We start from the raw sequence: 13,214 nt of genomic DNA, 5'->3' as shown, positions 1-13,214 counted from the left end.
GCACAACACACGGCATGCTAGCAGCTAACAAGCTACGATAGACTGACCATACGTCCTCTTTTCACCGGACATGTCCTCTTTTGCAGAGCTGTCAGGGCGGAGTTTCTTAAATGCCTCAAATGTCCGGCATTTGGAGTTAGGGTTGCATGTATTTTCAATGTACCTTCAGGGTTAAGAAGGGGTTAAAAACAAAACTAATTGTGCGGGCAGCAGCATTGGTGAGGGAGGGGCAGAGACAGAGAGAGCTAGAGAGTTATGATAAACACGAATGCGTCGCCAGGCTCTGCTTTTTATCCATAGATTTATCAGATTTAATTTGTTATTATCTATAGCAGGGGTGTCAAAAGTGTGCCCCGGAGGCCATTTGCGGCCCCCAGCTAATGTTTTAAAGGCCCACGGCACATTCTAAAAATACTATTGAAATAAACAAAAACATAACAAAAGTGAAATAAAAAAGCTTAAAGGTTAAATGTAATTTAGAAAAAGTTGCAATGTTGACTAATAAAACAAAGCTGTTTTTGTTTTCTTTCAAACTGTCACTGCTCAAAACATAATATTGAATCAAAATCAATGTTATTATGAATTATTGACCTATCCAAGGTTCCGATTACTTCACATCAAATATTCTAGTAAGAAAAATATTTTTGGTGGAAGATTTTGCAAATTTGGTAAATAAATAACCAAAAAATGTATATTTTGTTGTTTTCTTACTGTACCGAAAATGAACCGAACTGTGACTTCTAAACCGAGGTACGTACCGAACCAAAATTTTTGTGTACCGTTACACCCCTACTGTATACTACTCATTATTTGTGGTAATATTGTCCAATTTGATCAAATTAGATTTCTACAAGAGGTCCAAGCTGTGTTTTACAGTCCGTTCCTCCCAGTTAGTTATTTTGAAGAGAAATGTCTTTGACAGAATTAATGCAAGAATAAAGAAAATGTTTTGTGTATTCAAACACTTACTACTCAAGTCTCAGTAGAATTTAGGCATTGTCTAACTGTTGAGGAGAACAATTCTTTGGCCCTGTCTACATTAAGCCGGATAACTCCCTAAACTAATAACTATTTAGCCTAAATCTCGTGTCAGCCACACTAAACGGGTAAGTGCGCCGTCTATTTCTTGAATCTCCGGCTCTTAGCTCTGTATAGACCGATATACTGATCGGATAGATGGGGCGGTATAGCTCGGTTGGTAGAGTGGCCGTGCCAGCAACTTGAGGGTTCCAGGTTCGATCCCAGCTTCCGCCATCCTAGTCACTGCCGTTGTGTCCTTGGGCAAGACACTTTACCCACCTGCTGCCAGTGCCACCCACACCGGTTTAAATGTAACTTAGATATTGGGTTTCACTATGTAAAGCGCTTTTGAGTCACTAGAGAAAAAGCGCTATATAAATATAATTCACTTCATTATATTTATATCCGATCAGAATATTCTGTTGAAATGTAATAATAACTTATTCTTCTGTTGTTTGGGTGCTTTACATGACTTTTAGATGATACCACAAAGTCGCCCGACACCAAGTAGTTACAGGATCATAATTTAAGTCCTCATGTGTCCAGGGCCGTATTTCCTTAGTTTATAAACATAATATAAATTAAGATAAAACAAAGATTTTGTGACGCCAAAAAAATATTGACGTAATCATAGTAGTATCGACTAGATACACTCCTGTACTTGGTATCATTACAGTGGATTTCAGGTGTAGTTCCACCCATGGCGTTTGTTTACATTGTGACGCCGGTGAGCTAGGGTGTGTAGTGAAGCATGTTTAGCTATTCCTCGTCCTGCAGGGATGATACTTGTAAGAAACTTACTTTATTTGTTCCCATGGAGGCGAGGATTAGTGACTTAGAAGTAGCTACAACACTACAGCAAGCTAGCTAGCTAGCCATGTCTTAAAGCACCTCTTCCTGAGGGCGTTTCTGTGTTATAACTTCACCTTTATCGTTAGTTTTTAAGCCAAAATGCGTCCGTGCTCCCTTTTCTGTCTACACTCTGTGTCTGCTTGTAAGTACTCCGTGATTGTGCCCTGCCGAACATGCTCGGCTGCTCATAAAACCAGCAATGTCACAATGTCACAACGACTAGCCGTCATGCCCGTAAAAAAATAAAGGGGGGGCGGGGACTGGTACTTCTTAGAGGCGGTATAGTACAGAATATGATTCATTAGTATCCTGGTACTATATTAGTACCGGTAAACCGTACAACCCTAATACATATATGTGTGTATATATGTATGTGTATAAATGTGTGTAGATCTGTATATGTATAAATGTGTTTATATGTACCAATGTGTGTATGTGTGTGTGTGTTCTGGCAATGCTTACTTAATGGGGACATCGCTCTGTTTACACAGTCACCATTAGGGGACCTCTGACGGTATGGGGACAAAAAAACAGGTCCCCTAAAGGGAAACCTTTTTAAATGATAGTCTTCATTCTGAAGATGCCTAAGTGAAAAGTGAAACATTTGTTATCCTGGCATTAATAGTACTGTGATTCTGTATGGTATCCATCCTTAGTTAAAACTAATATATTTTTCCAAAAACAAAATCTGGTTTAGTGTTCCTTAAGATGACATTTTCATACAGCATGATTATAAAACATTATTATCTTAAAGTATGATTCACATTCAGGATTGTCCATCCTTCTATATATGGTAGTTGGAGTTGCAGACAACTTCATTACTGCTAAATAGCAGTTTTCAGTAATGTCACAGAAGATGCAGGATTTGCTTTAACATTTAAGTGGTGACATTTCCTATAAGAGGACAGCTGTAGTGCTGTATTCTGAGGATCATGTCATATTTAATTTGAACTTTGTTTTTATTTTAAATGGTCCTCAGTAGTCACGTACAAATTTGTGTGAATCATGCAAAATTATTTAAATTTGGCCCCCATCAACCATATTAACTCTTTTTTCCCCAGGGTCCCCAGTAAGAATGATCAGCACATTACTTCATCAATCCAGAGATTTAAAGACGTGTATGAGCTAACTGGGCAGTGGCCATTTTACCTCATTTTTTTTAGGGCTCCACAACGTATAGAAAGGGTGGTCCCCACAAGTGAAAACTTGGTCCCCATTCCAAATGATAACCAGTGTGTGTGTGTGTGTGTGTGTGTGTGTGTGTGTGTGTGTGTGTGTGTGTGTGTGTGTGTGTGTGTGTGTGTGTGTGTGTGTGTGTGTGTGTGTGTGTGTGTGTGCATATGGAGCTTATTCCAGCTGCACTCAGGCAGAAGGCGGTGTACACCCTGGACAAGTCGCCACTGCATCACAGGGCCAACACAGATAGACAACATTCACACTCACATTCAGACGCTTGTGCCAATTGAGTGTTGCCAATCAGCCTATCCCCATTATGATTGGTCAGAGAGGCATCACTGTGGCAGTATGTTTAGTATTGTGGTTTTAGTTGCAAGTCCAGGCCGGACACTTCAAGCATTTTGTCCACAAAGGTGCAGAATTTATGATGAGAAGTGTAAATCTTGCATGAGCATGTCGCCAGCCAGACGCCAGCAGGTTGCTGAGCGGCGTTCTAGGTGAGCCGAGTGCTCCGCCATTCTGTTTGTGTGTGTGAGCTGTTTTCTTTTCATGTGGGTGGATCTGGTTTTATTATCTCGGGGGTTTCTCCCCGCCCGCCCCCTCTTTTCTTCCTTTTCCTTCTTCATAATGCCCGTCAAAAATGAGCCAACATGCGCTCCGCTGAGAGTGCCAAGTGACAGCTTAACAAGATGCTGACACAATATGATTCAGAACTTTTGGGAAGCGTGCCCCCCCCCTAGCTCCCCCCAACCTCCCCGACACCCAAAAGTATTTCATGTTTTCTAAATGAAGCGCTGCAAGGTCATTTCATCTTTGTGAGTCACGCACGTGTTGGGAAAGGAGCCCCCTCACGGCCTCAAAGGTGAGCCGAAATCCCGCGGATCCGCCATGCCTGAGGTCTACCCCCGGCCATGTGACTAACTTGTATCGTCATGGAAACATGGCTGAGCCTGGAGCTAGTGTAAACATCTGGCTGTCCAAGAGGGAGAGCGAGCGAGGGCCAGCGACTGCATTCATGTGAAAGACGGTCTTTAGGGAAAGAACTCTTGCTCTTTCGCTGTGGAACGGACATTCCGAGAAGCGGATTCCACAGCTTTGTCGCTCAACCGATAGGTTCGCTTGGTGAAGCTCTTCACATTTTTACAGTATTTGGTTCTCATGCAGTGTGGCATGTGTGGCGCCCCCTATGGGGTATTTTTTGGTATAAACGTTAGCGTACACGTAATACTAATATAATACCCTTGAGTAAGGGTGTAACGGTACACAAAAATTTCGGTTCGGTACGTACCTTGGTTTGAAGAGGTCACGGTTCGGTTCATTTTCGGTACAGTAAGAAAACAACAAAATATACATTTTTAGGTTATTTATTTACCAAATTTGTAAACAATGACATAACATACATATACACACAGGGTCCATTGCCAGGGTTAATGTGGTCAACATATATCAAATAAAAACTAAATAAGATAAGGCTCAGAATGGTTTCTTAACAAAACCTTTCAACATATAAAGTGCTTTTTTTGATTGATTGTTTGAGACTTTTATTTGTAGATTGCACAGTACAGTACATATTCCGTACAATCGACCACTAAATGGTAACACCCGAATAAGTTTTTCAACTTGTTTAAGTCAGGGTCCACGTTAATCAACATTAAACTGCCTCAAATTGTTGCTCAGATTAAATAAAATGACAAAACTTTTCTTCTACATATAAAAAGTGCAACATTAAACAGTTTCAAGTCAATTCAGCCTCAGATTAACTTTTCTCCCCCCCCCCCAGCCTGGCTAACTTGGCAGTAAGAGGATATATGGGCTCATTGTTCTTCCACCATAGAAGTGGGTCAAAATTTAGTTTTTAATGCAATATGGACTTATATCTGCTGCTATAAAAACATTTGTTATTGCTTTAGCCCTGCCTGACTCGCCGAGGAGAGGCTGCTTGAATGCGGTGGTGACGCTTCAAATGGGTTAGCATGTGTTATGAGAGTAGCGTATGTGTGTGTGTGGCCCTTTAATATGTGACAGCATGTGAGGTGAGTGTGTGGGCGTGCGAAGTGAGGGAGCGGTAGCGTGAGTGCGGTGAGTGGCTAGTGTTTTGTTGGATCGGCTGTGTGCAAGACCTCAATAAAGCCACGATTTGCAACTAATCGCCGGACTCGTCATTTACCCTGTAGTCCGGAGCTGTAGAGACCCACTGCCGGGTAGAGTGAAGGTTGTTGCCCCCGAGAATACATCGGCCCTAGAGGAGTGTCTCCCCTGCGCTCCTCGACTATGGTCTGGGAGCCGGAAGCAGGAAAGGTGCAACACATGTTTGACGTGTTGTCAGAAGCAGCTGCTGAACAATGTCGGCAAACCTCCGTCCTCCATTGTTGTATCGCGCAGCCAAAGTGTTCCCAAACGGGAGATCTTAACGAGGCAGGAGGGTCTTCCAGCTCTGGCTTTTACATGTTGTCCTAGCCCGGTCGTTGCTAGCATGTGTACTCGTTCGGTACACCCCCGTACCGAAACGGTTCAATACAATTACTGTACACGTACCGTTACACCCCTACCCTTGCGGTTTTATGATCATTAATAGGGATGTTCCGATCAAGCTTTCTGATACCTATCATCCATGAGTGAGATTGGCTGATACCAATATCGATACTGATCACATGTGTTAACTGTACACTTTTTTATTGTGAGTGCTATTGACGGTTTAACAATATTAACACAATATTTAAAGTAGTTACTTATTGTTTTTTATTACATAGAATAGCAAGATAGAATCAAAGTACACAATAACTTAACCAAAGAAAACAACTAGAATGGATACTGCTCATTGTAATCCTTTGGTTTTCGCCCTCAAAGTCCTCCCGTGTCCAGGGAAGTATTCCCTAATTTTGTATCCATTATTTTTATATTATATATTATATAATATTATATTATTAACTCCCCTGACCTGAACCCCATAGAGAATTTGTGGGGTATTGTGAAGAAGAAGCTGAAAGACACCAGACCCAATAATGCAAATGAGCTAAAGGCCGCTATTGAAGCATCTTGGGCATCCATAACACCTCAGCAATGCCACAGGCCGATTGCCTCCATGCCACGCCGCATTGATGCAGTAATCCGTGCAAAACGATTCCCAACCAAGTACTGAGTGCATTAATTCACATTTTCAAAAGTTTGATTTTGTTTTGCTGTTATATATCTTTTTTTTTAACTTGGTCTGAGGAAATATTCTAATTTTTTGAGATAGGATTTTTGAGTTTTCTTAAGCTGTATGCCATAATCAGCAATATTAAAATAATAATAGGCTTGCAATATTTCAGTTGATGTGTAATGAATCCAGAATGTATGACATTTTCATGTTTTTAGTTGCATTACAGAAAATAAAGGACTTTATCACAATATTCTAATTTTCTGAGACAGTCCTGTAATCTATGCAGCATTTTGACAAAAGAACCACCATTACATGTTATGTAGACCACAAGGAAGTGTTTTAAATGTAGTAATGTAAGCGGTAGAAAATGGATGGATGGATGGAGGTCAGTGTTTCCCATAAACTGCCAAGATACCTGTGGCGGTGGGGGCGTGGCTATGGGCGTGGTCACCATGACATCATCGATTAATTTGCATAATTTACTACAATGATATGATTTTCTCTAAAAAGGCTAAAAAAATGTATACTTACTAATTAATAATAACAGTTTTGTTTTAAACGTCCATCCAGCCATCCATCCATCCATCCATTTTACAATATGATTACAACACTTTATGTACATATTTATATACAGATTTGAACAATAAGTTATTCACTGAAATATATTTATTAATTGTGGTTCTTACAAAAAATATATCTTATAAAATATAAACGTTAAAATGTCTCTTAAAGCTCTGCCCCTTTAATTAGTGCATACTAAATAATTTAATTTTAGCCTACTACTACAACCATATTATTTACCAGCAACATAAAGTGAAACAGAGGCAGAGGTGTCCTGCCACAGTCCGTAACAAATAAACAGAAAACAGTAGTGGTCAAATACAAATAAGGCAACAAGAGAAGTATCCTACACTTCTCTTTTGTAAAGTAAATCTGAACAGCCTATATGGGCATCTACATCAACTATATGTTTTGCCTGAGAAGCTGGACAGGACAAAAAAAAAATAAAAAAATATTTTTTTATTTGTGGCGGACGTAATTCTTTCGTGGCGGGCCGCCACAAATAAATGAATGTGTGGGAAACACTAGAGGTGATTATTATTAGCTTTGGGGAGCGACTCCACACGGTTTTTAGTGACACATAATTAGCTGCTAGCCACTTGTCTAACTGGAGACTTAAAATAAATAGTGTCAGCCAGAGGAGTATAACACCAAATTATACCCAATGTTGCACTCTGCCCTCAGTCTCCTCTAGACTAAAAATAAAAGATGACAACCAAAATGAAAATATGGGGATCCAGTGTTTTTTTCCCCTACCTTTTGGTGATAGTTTTTGGTATAATTTGTAGTTGTTATGGCAAGGCTAAAACAAGACTTTTGCACAGTAATCTTACAGTCCTTATAGGTGCCTGTGTTTCTATACAAATTTTGGCAGCGAGCGATTATTCTCAATATTGTCTTCCAATCTCCTGATCGTTTTGGCGACGGGCTTTAAAACGTTATTTTGCCCGTTTTTTTGTTTTTTTTTGTCCCAACGAGTAATCAAAACAAAATAGCTGCCATATGCGATGAGATAAAAATGTGTCATTGCTGGCTGGAAAACGATCAAACGCGAGGAAGGGAACGATCAAACGTATCCCTAACGGCGCCCCGTTAAATTCCCTGCACGCCAGACGGTCCCAGAGTGCACGTGTGTCATGCCCCACCTCCCCCTCCTAGCGAATCACCCCTATTTCCAAAAGCGCTTTTCCACACCCGACCTTATTCTCCTCTTTGTCACGTTCCATCAAGGGACAGTCCTTTTGCCATCAAGTCCTGATGTCTCTGCCCTATTTCCAGTCTTTTCCAGCCCACTGGTGCCAGCCTCCCTCTCCTCTCCTCTCCCCTCCCTATCCCAATTGCAGCCTCAGACATGGACTGTTTCCCCCTAAATTACCAAAGCCAGCCTTGCAGCCTTGCCTCAATACCACACTCCAGATGTAGCACACTTTTAAAAATGACCCTGCACACTAACGCATTTTCAATACGCCACATCAGTGTGTGTGTAGTGTGTGTCACCCCTGTTAAAATAAACCAGTTAAAGTAATAAAGCTCCCGCGTGACTTCCCTCCCAGTCCTCCCCCCTGCCTCCCTTTTCCAGCTCTACTTGTCTCCCGTCCCAGACTGTGGCTGCTTGGCTTGCGTCAGCGCCGCTCCTCGACTGGCTGCAAGGCTCTGTCTAGGAATCCACTCGTGTGCTCCTCTTCTTCCTCACGAGGAAGGAGGGTTAAGCGGGGCAGCAGAAAAAGGGCTACTAAATCCACAATGACAGCGCCCTATTAAAAGCCATTTTTTTCCCCCTATTTCATTTAATGACTTTTATTACCACGCCGCTCTTCGATTGGGCAATAATAACAAGAGAATGCAGCGCTCAGCATTCTCCTATCTGATGTTCACATTCTTTTTTTTTTTCTCACCCCCCTTTTTAATGAATTCCTCTTTGCACCAATGGCCTGCTGAAATAAGCACAAAACAGCCTGCTTACAGCAGTGCAATGTTCAAATGTATTCATACTGTATATGTGTGAGGGCATTCACTGTACAGTACAACCACTAAGCTTGAACATAGGAAATCATAATAGTTGTAGAAATATTCAGTGTCAGGGTCAAGCTGCCATCATTATAGGGCTGGGCGATATATCGAGTTTGTAAGATATATCGATATATTTTTAAAGAAGATATGAATTAAGAAAATATCGTAATATCGATATAATTTATTTCACGTTAAAACGACCAAACATCGTATATTTGTTGTGTTCCTTGTTCTCCCTAGCTGCCCCTCCATAGGCTACTAAACCCCTCCCCTTCCTCCTTCCAAGACGTGCTTGCACATATCAGAACATCCATGATTGGTTGGTTGTTTACTATGATGAGTCACGATTAGAGATGTCCGATAATGGCTTTTTTGCCGATATCCGATATTGTCCAACTCTTAATTACCGATTCCGATATCAACCGATACCGATATATACAGTCGTGGAATTAACACATTATTATGCCTAATTTTGTTGTGATGCCCCGCTGGATGCATTAAACAATGTAACAAGGTTTTCCAAAATAAATCAACTCAAGTTATGGAAAAAAATGCCAACATGGCACTGCCATATTTATTATTGAAGTCACAAAGTGCATTATTTTTTTTAACATGCCTCAAAACAGCAGCTTGGAATTTGGGACATGCTCTCCCTGAGAGAGCATGAGGAGGTTGAGGTGGGCGGGGTTGGGGGGTTCGGGGGGTGTATATTGTAGCGTCCCGAAAGAGTTAGTGCTGCAAGGGGTTCTGGGTATTTGTTCTGTTGTGTTACGGTGCGGATGTTCTCCCGAAATGTGTTTGTCATTCTTGTTTGGTGTGGGTTCAAAGTGTGGCGCATATTTGTAACAGTGTTAAAGTTGTTTATACGGCTACCCTCAGTGTGACCTGTATGGCTGTTGACCAAGTATGCCTTGCCTTGTGTGTGTGATTGGGCCGGCACGCAAAGGCAGTGCCTCTAAGGTTTATTGTTGCTCTGTACTTCTCCCTACGTCCGTGTACCACTACGTACAGCGACGTTTTAAAAAGTCATACATTTTACTTTTTGAAACCCATACAGATAATTTCCAATATTACATTTTAAAGAATTTATCGGCCGATAATATCGGCAGCCCGATATTATCGGACATCTCTAGTCACGATTGTTTGAGATTAGGCCAATCAGAGGCAGGATAGGGCGGGTCATGGAACCGGTAAGGGATATCACAACAGACATCCCAAATGACGACGAGAGAGTTGAAGAGAAAGAGGGAATATTCAAGCAGGTGATTTATATATTAAAAAAACTAGTGGAAGATGGCAGAGGGATTCTCTTCTTTAGATTTTTTTTTTTTTTTTAGCGATGTAGGCGACGTCCAGGAAACCCACAATGTGTCTATTTGGCCACATTTGGACAAATGTATGCGTCTGGATAAAACATTCATTTGAGTTGTTTACCATTTAAGCCCAAATCAAAACTGTTATCCAGTTGTCAAGCCGGACATATTTCGTACGAGAAATGCTGCCAAAAATGTATTCCGAAGTGAGGAAGATCATAGCCGCGCAATTAAGTCAAGTCTCTTACTTGCCGCTTACGTGTGTGACAGTCCATTACATCGTCGACTGGGAATTAAAAAGTGCCTGCCTGCAAATGTATTTTTTATCTGAGTTTGATACATTTTGTATTATTTGCACAGCTATGTTATTTATTTTGCGTCAAAATAATATTTTTCTATTTTATTTATGTTAAGTAATTCTGTGCTACTTAAATATACAGTTTATTTTCTGTGCTGTTTATACCCATCTTGACTAACTGGGTTAATAAAAGTGCCACTGACTGTTTACAGTACAGTTGTCATTCACTTAAATTTCAGTCAATCTCGCTCAAAAATGAATATCTTTATATGTATACTTTCACCGGAAAATATATCGAGATATATATCGAACATCGAGTTTAAGTAAAAATATATCGAGATATACTTTTTTGTCTATATCGCCCAGCCCTACATTATCAAAACATCTTTTATTGGCCATCTATGTTCCAGGTGTACATCCGCTTACTTCACGTACGTTTCTGTGTACATTCTTCTTCCCTTAACAGCCATTGTTATGGCTAAAGCTGGTTGGCTCCGGAATCGCCCAGGTTAGTGATTCGAAACTTCCCAATCAGGAAGCATGAGTCAGGGGTTGCCATTAACTTGGACGCTATGAGTCCTTTGGCTGGGAGCTGCTGCCAAGTAGACATTGTGAATCAGCAAACTCAGATGTTGATGTATCACTGACTTGAGTCGGCAGAAACACTGGACAACACCGGGTCCAACTGAACTGCATCTCTTCAGTGAGGCTACTAGTTGTTTCTAGTATACACTAGTTTCTTACTTCTACCATTATCACTGGAGGACTAGAAATAGCTAAACATGCCACACAACACACTGTAGGAGGATGCAAGAAGCCAGGCTAACGCTAAAACTAAACCTCTTTAATGTCAACACATTTGGGCAGATTGATACCAATATCAACAGTTACTTTACCATGTATAGTACCAGTATATGGTTGATACTACAGTGATTATTCGATTGATGTGTTCGTTATTCGTCATTGTTTACAAACTCTAGGAATAAATCCCTGATTATAGGGAGACTTGAGGGGCAAAAAGCAAATTTGTTTAGTTTATGCTTATGTTTAGTTATTTTGCACTATCGACTGTATATAATGTTTCACCGCCATCCCATATTTCTGTCTGATTATAATTGTGATCAAAAAGGTAATCATTCAATGATATTGACAATTTGAAGTATCAGATACTACAGTGATTATTACATTGACGGGTTCGTTATTTGTCATTGTTTACAAACTCTAGGAATAAATCCCTGATTATAGGGAGACTTGAGGAGCAAAAAGCTAATTTGTTTAGTTTATGCTTATGTTTAGTTATTTTGCACTATTGACTGTATTGTAATTGATAATGTTTCACCGCCATCCCATATTTTTGTCTGATTATAATTGTGATCAAAAATGTAATCATTCAATGATCTTGAAAATTTGAAGTATCAGTATCATCATTAGTATGACCAATACTGCCTCTGTAAGTACTTGGTACTGGATCGATACCCACATTTGTAGTATTCAAACACAGACATACTACATTTTGACCAGAAGTGTCGATAGAAACATGTTACAACAGAAAGTCACCAGTTAATAACCGTAAATGAACAAGTAGATTCATGATAGTTTTGACAAACTAATGCGGGCAGGAAATGCTATATGTTACCGTACAGGTCAGCAGCTAAGTTAGGAGCCCTTTTATCATGTTTTGAAATGATTATATTATAATTTATATACCTAGTATTGTGATATCGCAAGAGGCTGCGATATAGATTTTAGGACGTAACGTCCATCCCTAGTTGTTTTTATTTTTGGAATGTTGTGTCCCAAAATTCCACAAAACATTAATGTGATGCTAACTCGGCATGGACATCACAACCATTTAACCTATGACTAAGCATGTGGTTAATTGTGTGGAATTGATTAATTAATCGTGAGGTAAAATAGAGTGCACTACTTGGCTGCAACCAGCAGAGGTGCTGTTGATGTGAGTTATCGAAAGATGACTGCTGTGGTCAGCATCATTCTGCTCAAAATGACACTAGGTTAGAAACAAGTCCAGAACATTTAGAACAGTGGTTCTTAACCTGGGTTCGATCGAACCCTAGTGGTTCGGTGAGTCGGCCTCAGGGGTTCGGCAGAGCCTCCGCCGTGGAGGTCAAGACACACCCGACTCATCGTGTAAATAAAAACTTCTCCCTGTCGGCGTATTATGGACACCCCCAAACAATGTTCCCTCTAATTTTCCATATGTGTGAGCAAATGCAAAAACTCCTTGAGCATTCGGTGGAGCACATGTGAGTGACGTCAGACGTGCACATGCACTGTGGTCACACCTGCAGCACACATGTCCCAAACCTGACTAAATAAGTTCAATGTTTTATTATTGTAATCAAATGACAGCAGTCATTTCCATGAGATTATTTTCTAATATAAGTGTTTTGGCCCAATTACAATGACTATAACATATTGTTTTTCATGAGCTGTGTATTAGTATTATATATCTGGGTGGGGTTCCTGCTTTGGAAATAATGTTTACCCCTTTCAGATATCGCGTTTAGTTCCCACTAAAACATTCACATGTTGCACAATGAGATGCAAACATGGGATTGTGTGTATATTCCTGTAACTTTCTGTTTGTAAAACATATCTTTATTAGTATTTATTTAATATAATAACATTGTTTTATGATTACGGTTCGGGTTCGGTGAATGCGCATATGAAACTGGTGGGGTTCGGTACCTCCAACAAGGTTAAGAACCACTGATTTAGAGTTATACTCCTACAAGTTAAGATTGTACATTTTTCTCACAGTCAACCAAGCCTTTGATGCTGACTGCACTCAGGTCTCACCACAACAGCTTGTACTCGA

At 40.3% G+C, this 13,214-nt stretch overlaps 1 protein-coding gene across 5 annotated transcripts in view; it reads left to right on the top strand.

Moving 5' to 3' along the window:
• The window catches only part of LOC133632917 (zinc finger SWIM domain-containing protein 6-like), a 157,351-nt gene that overhangs the window by 31,622 nt on the left and 112,515 nt on the right, over positions 1–13,214 (top strand). The gene's annotated exons all lie outside the window — the stretch shown is intronic.

The sequence above is a fragment of the Entelurus aequoreus genome, linkage group LG17 (genome assembly GCF_033978785.1).
Source record: "Entelurus aequoreus isolate RoL-2023_Sb linkage group LG17, RoL_Eaeq_v1.1, whole genome shotgun sequence".
NCBI classification, from domain to species: domain Eukaryota; kingdom Metazoa; phylum Chordata; class Actinopteri; order Syngnathiformes; family Syngnathidae; genus Entelurus; species Entelurus aequoreus.
Note: the sequence above shows the minus strand (reverse complement) of the source record. Positions and strands in the feature narration are given on the sequence as shown.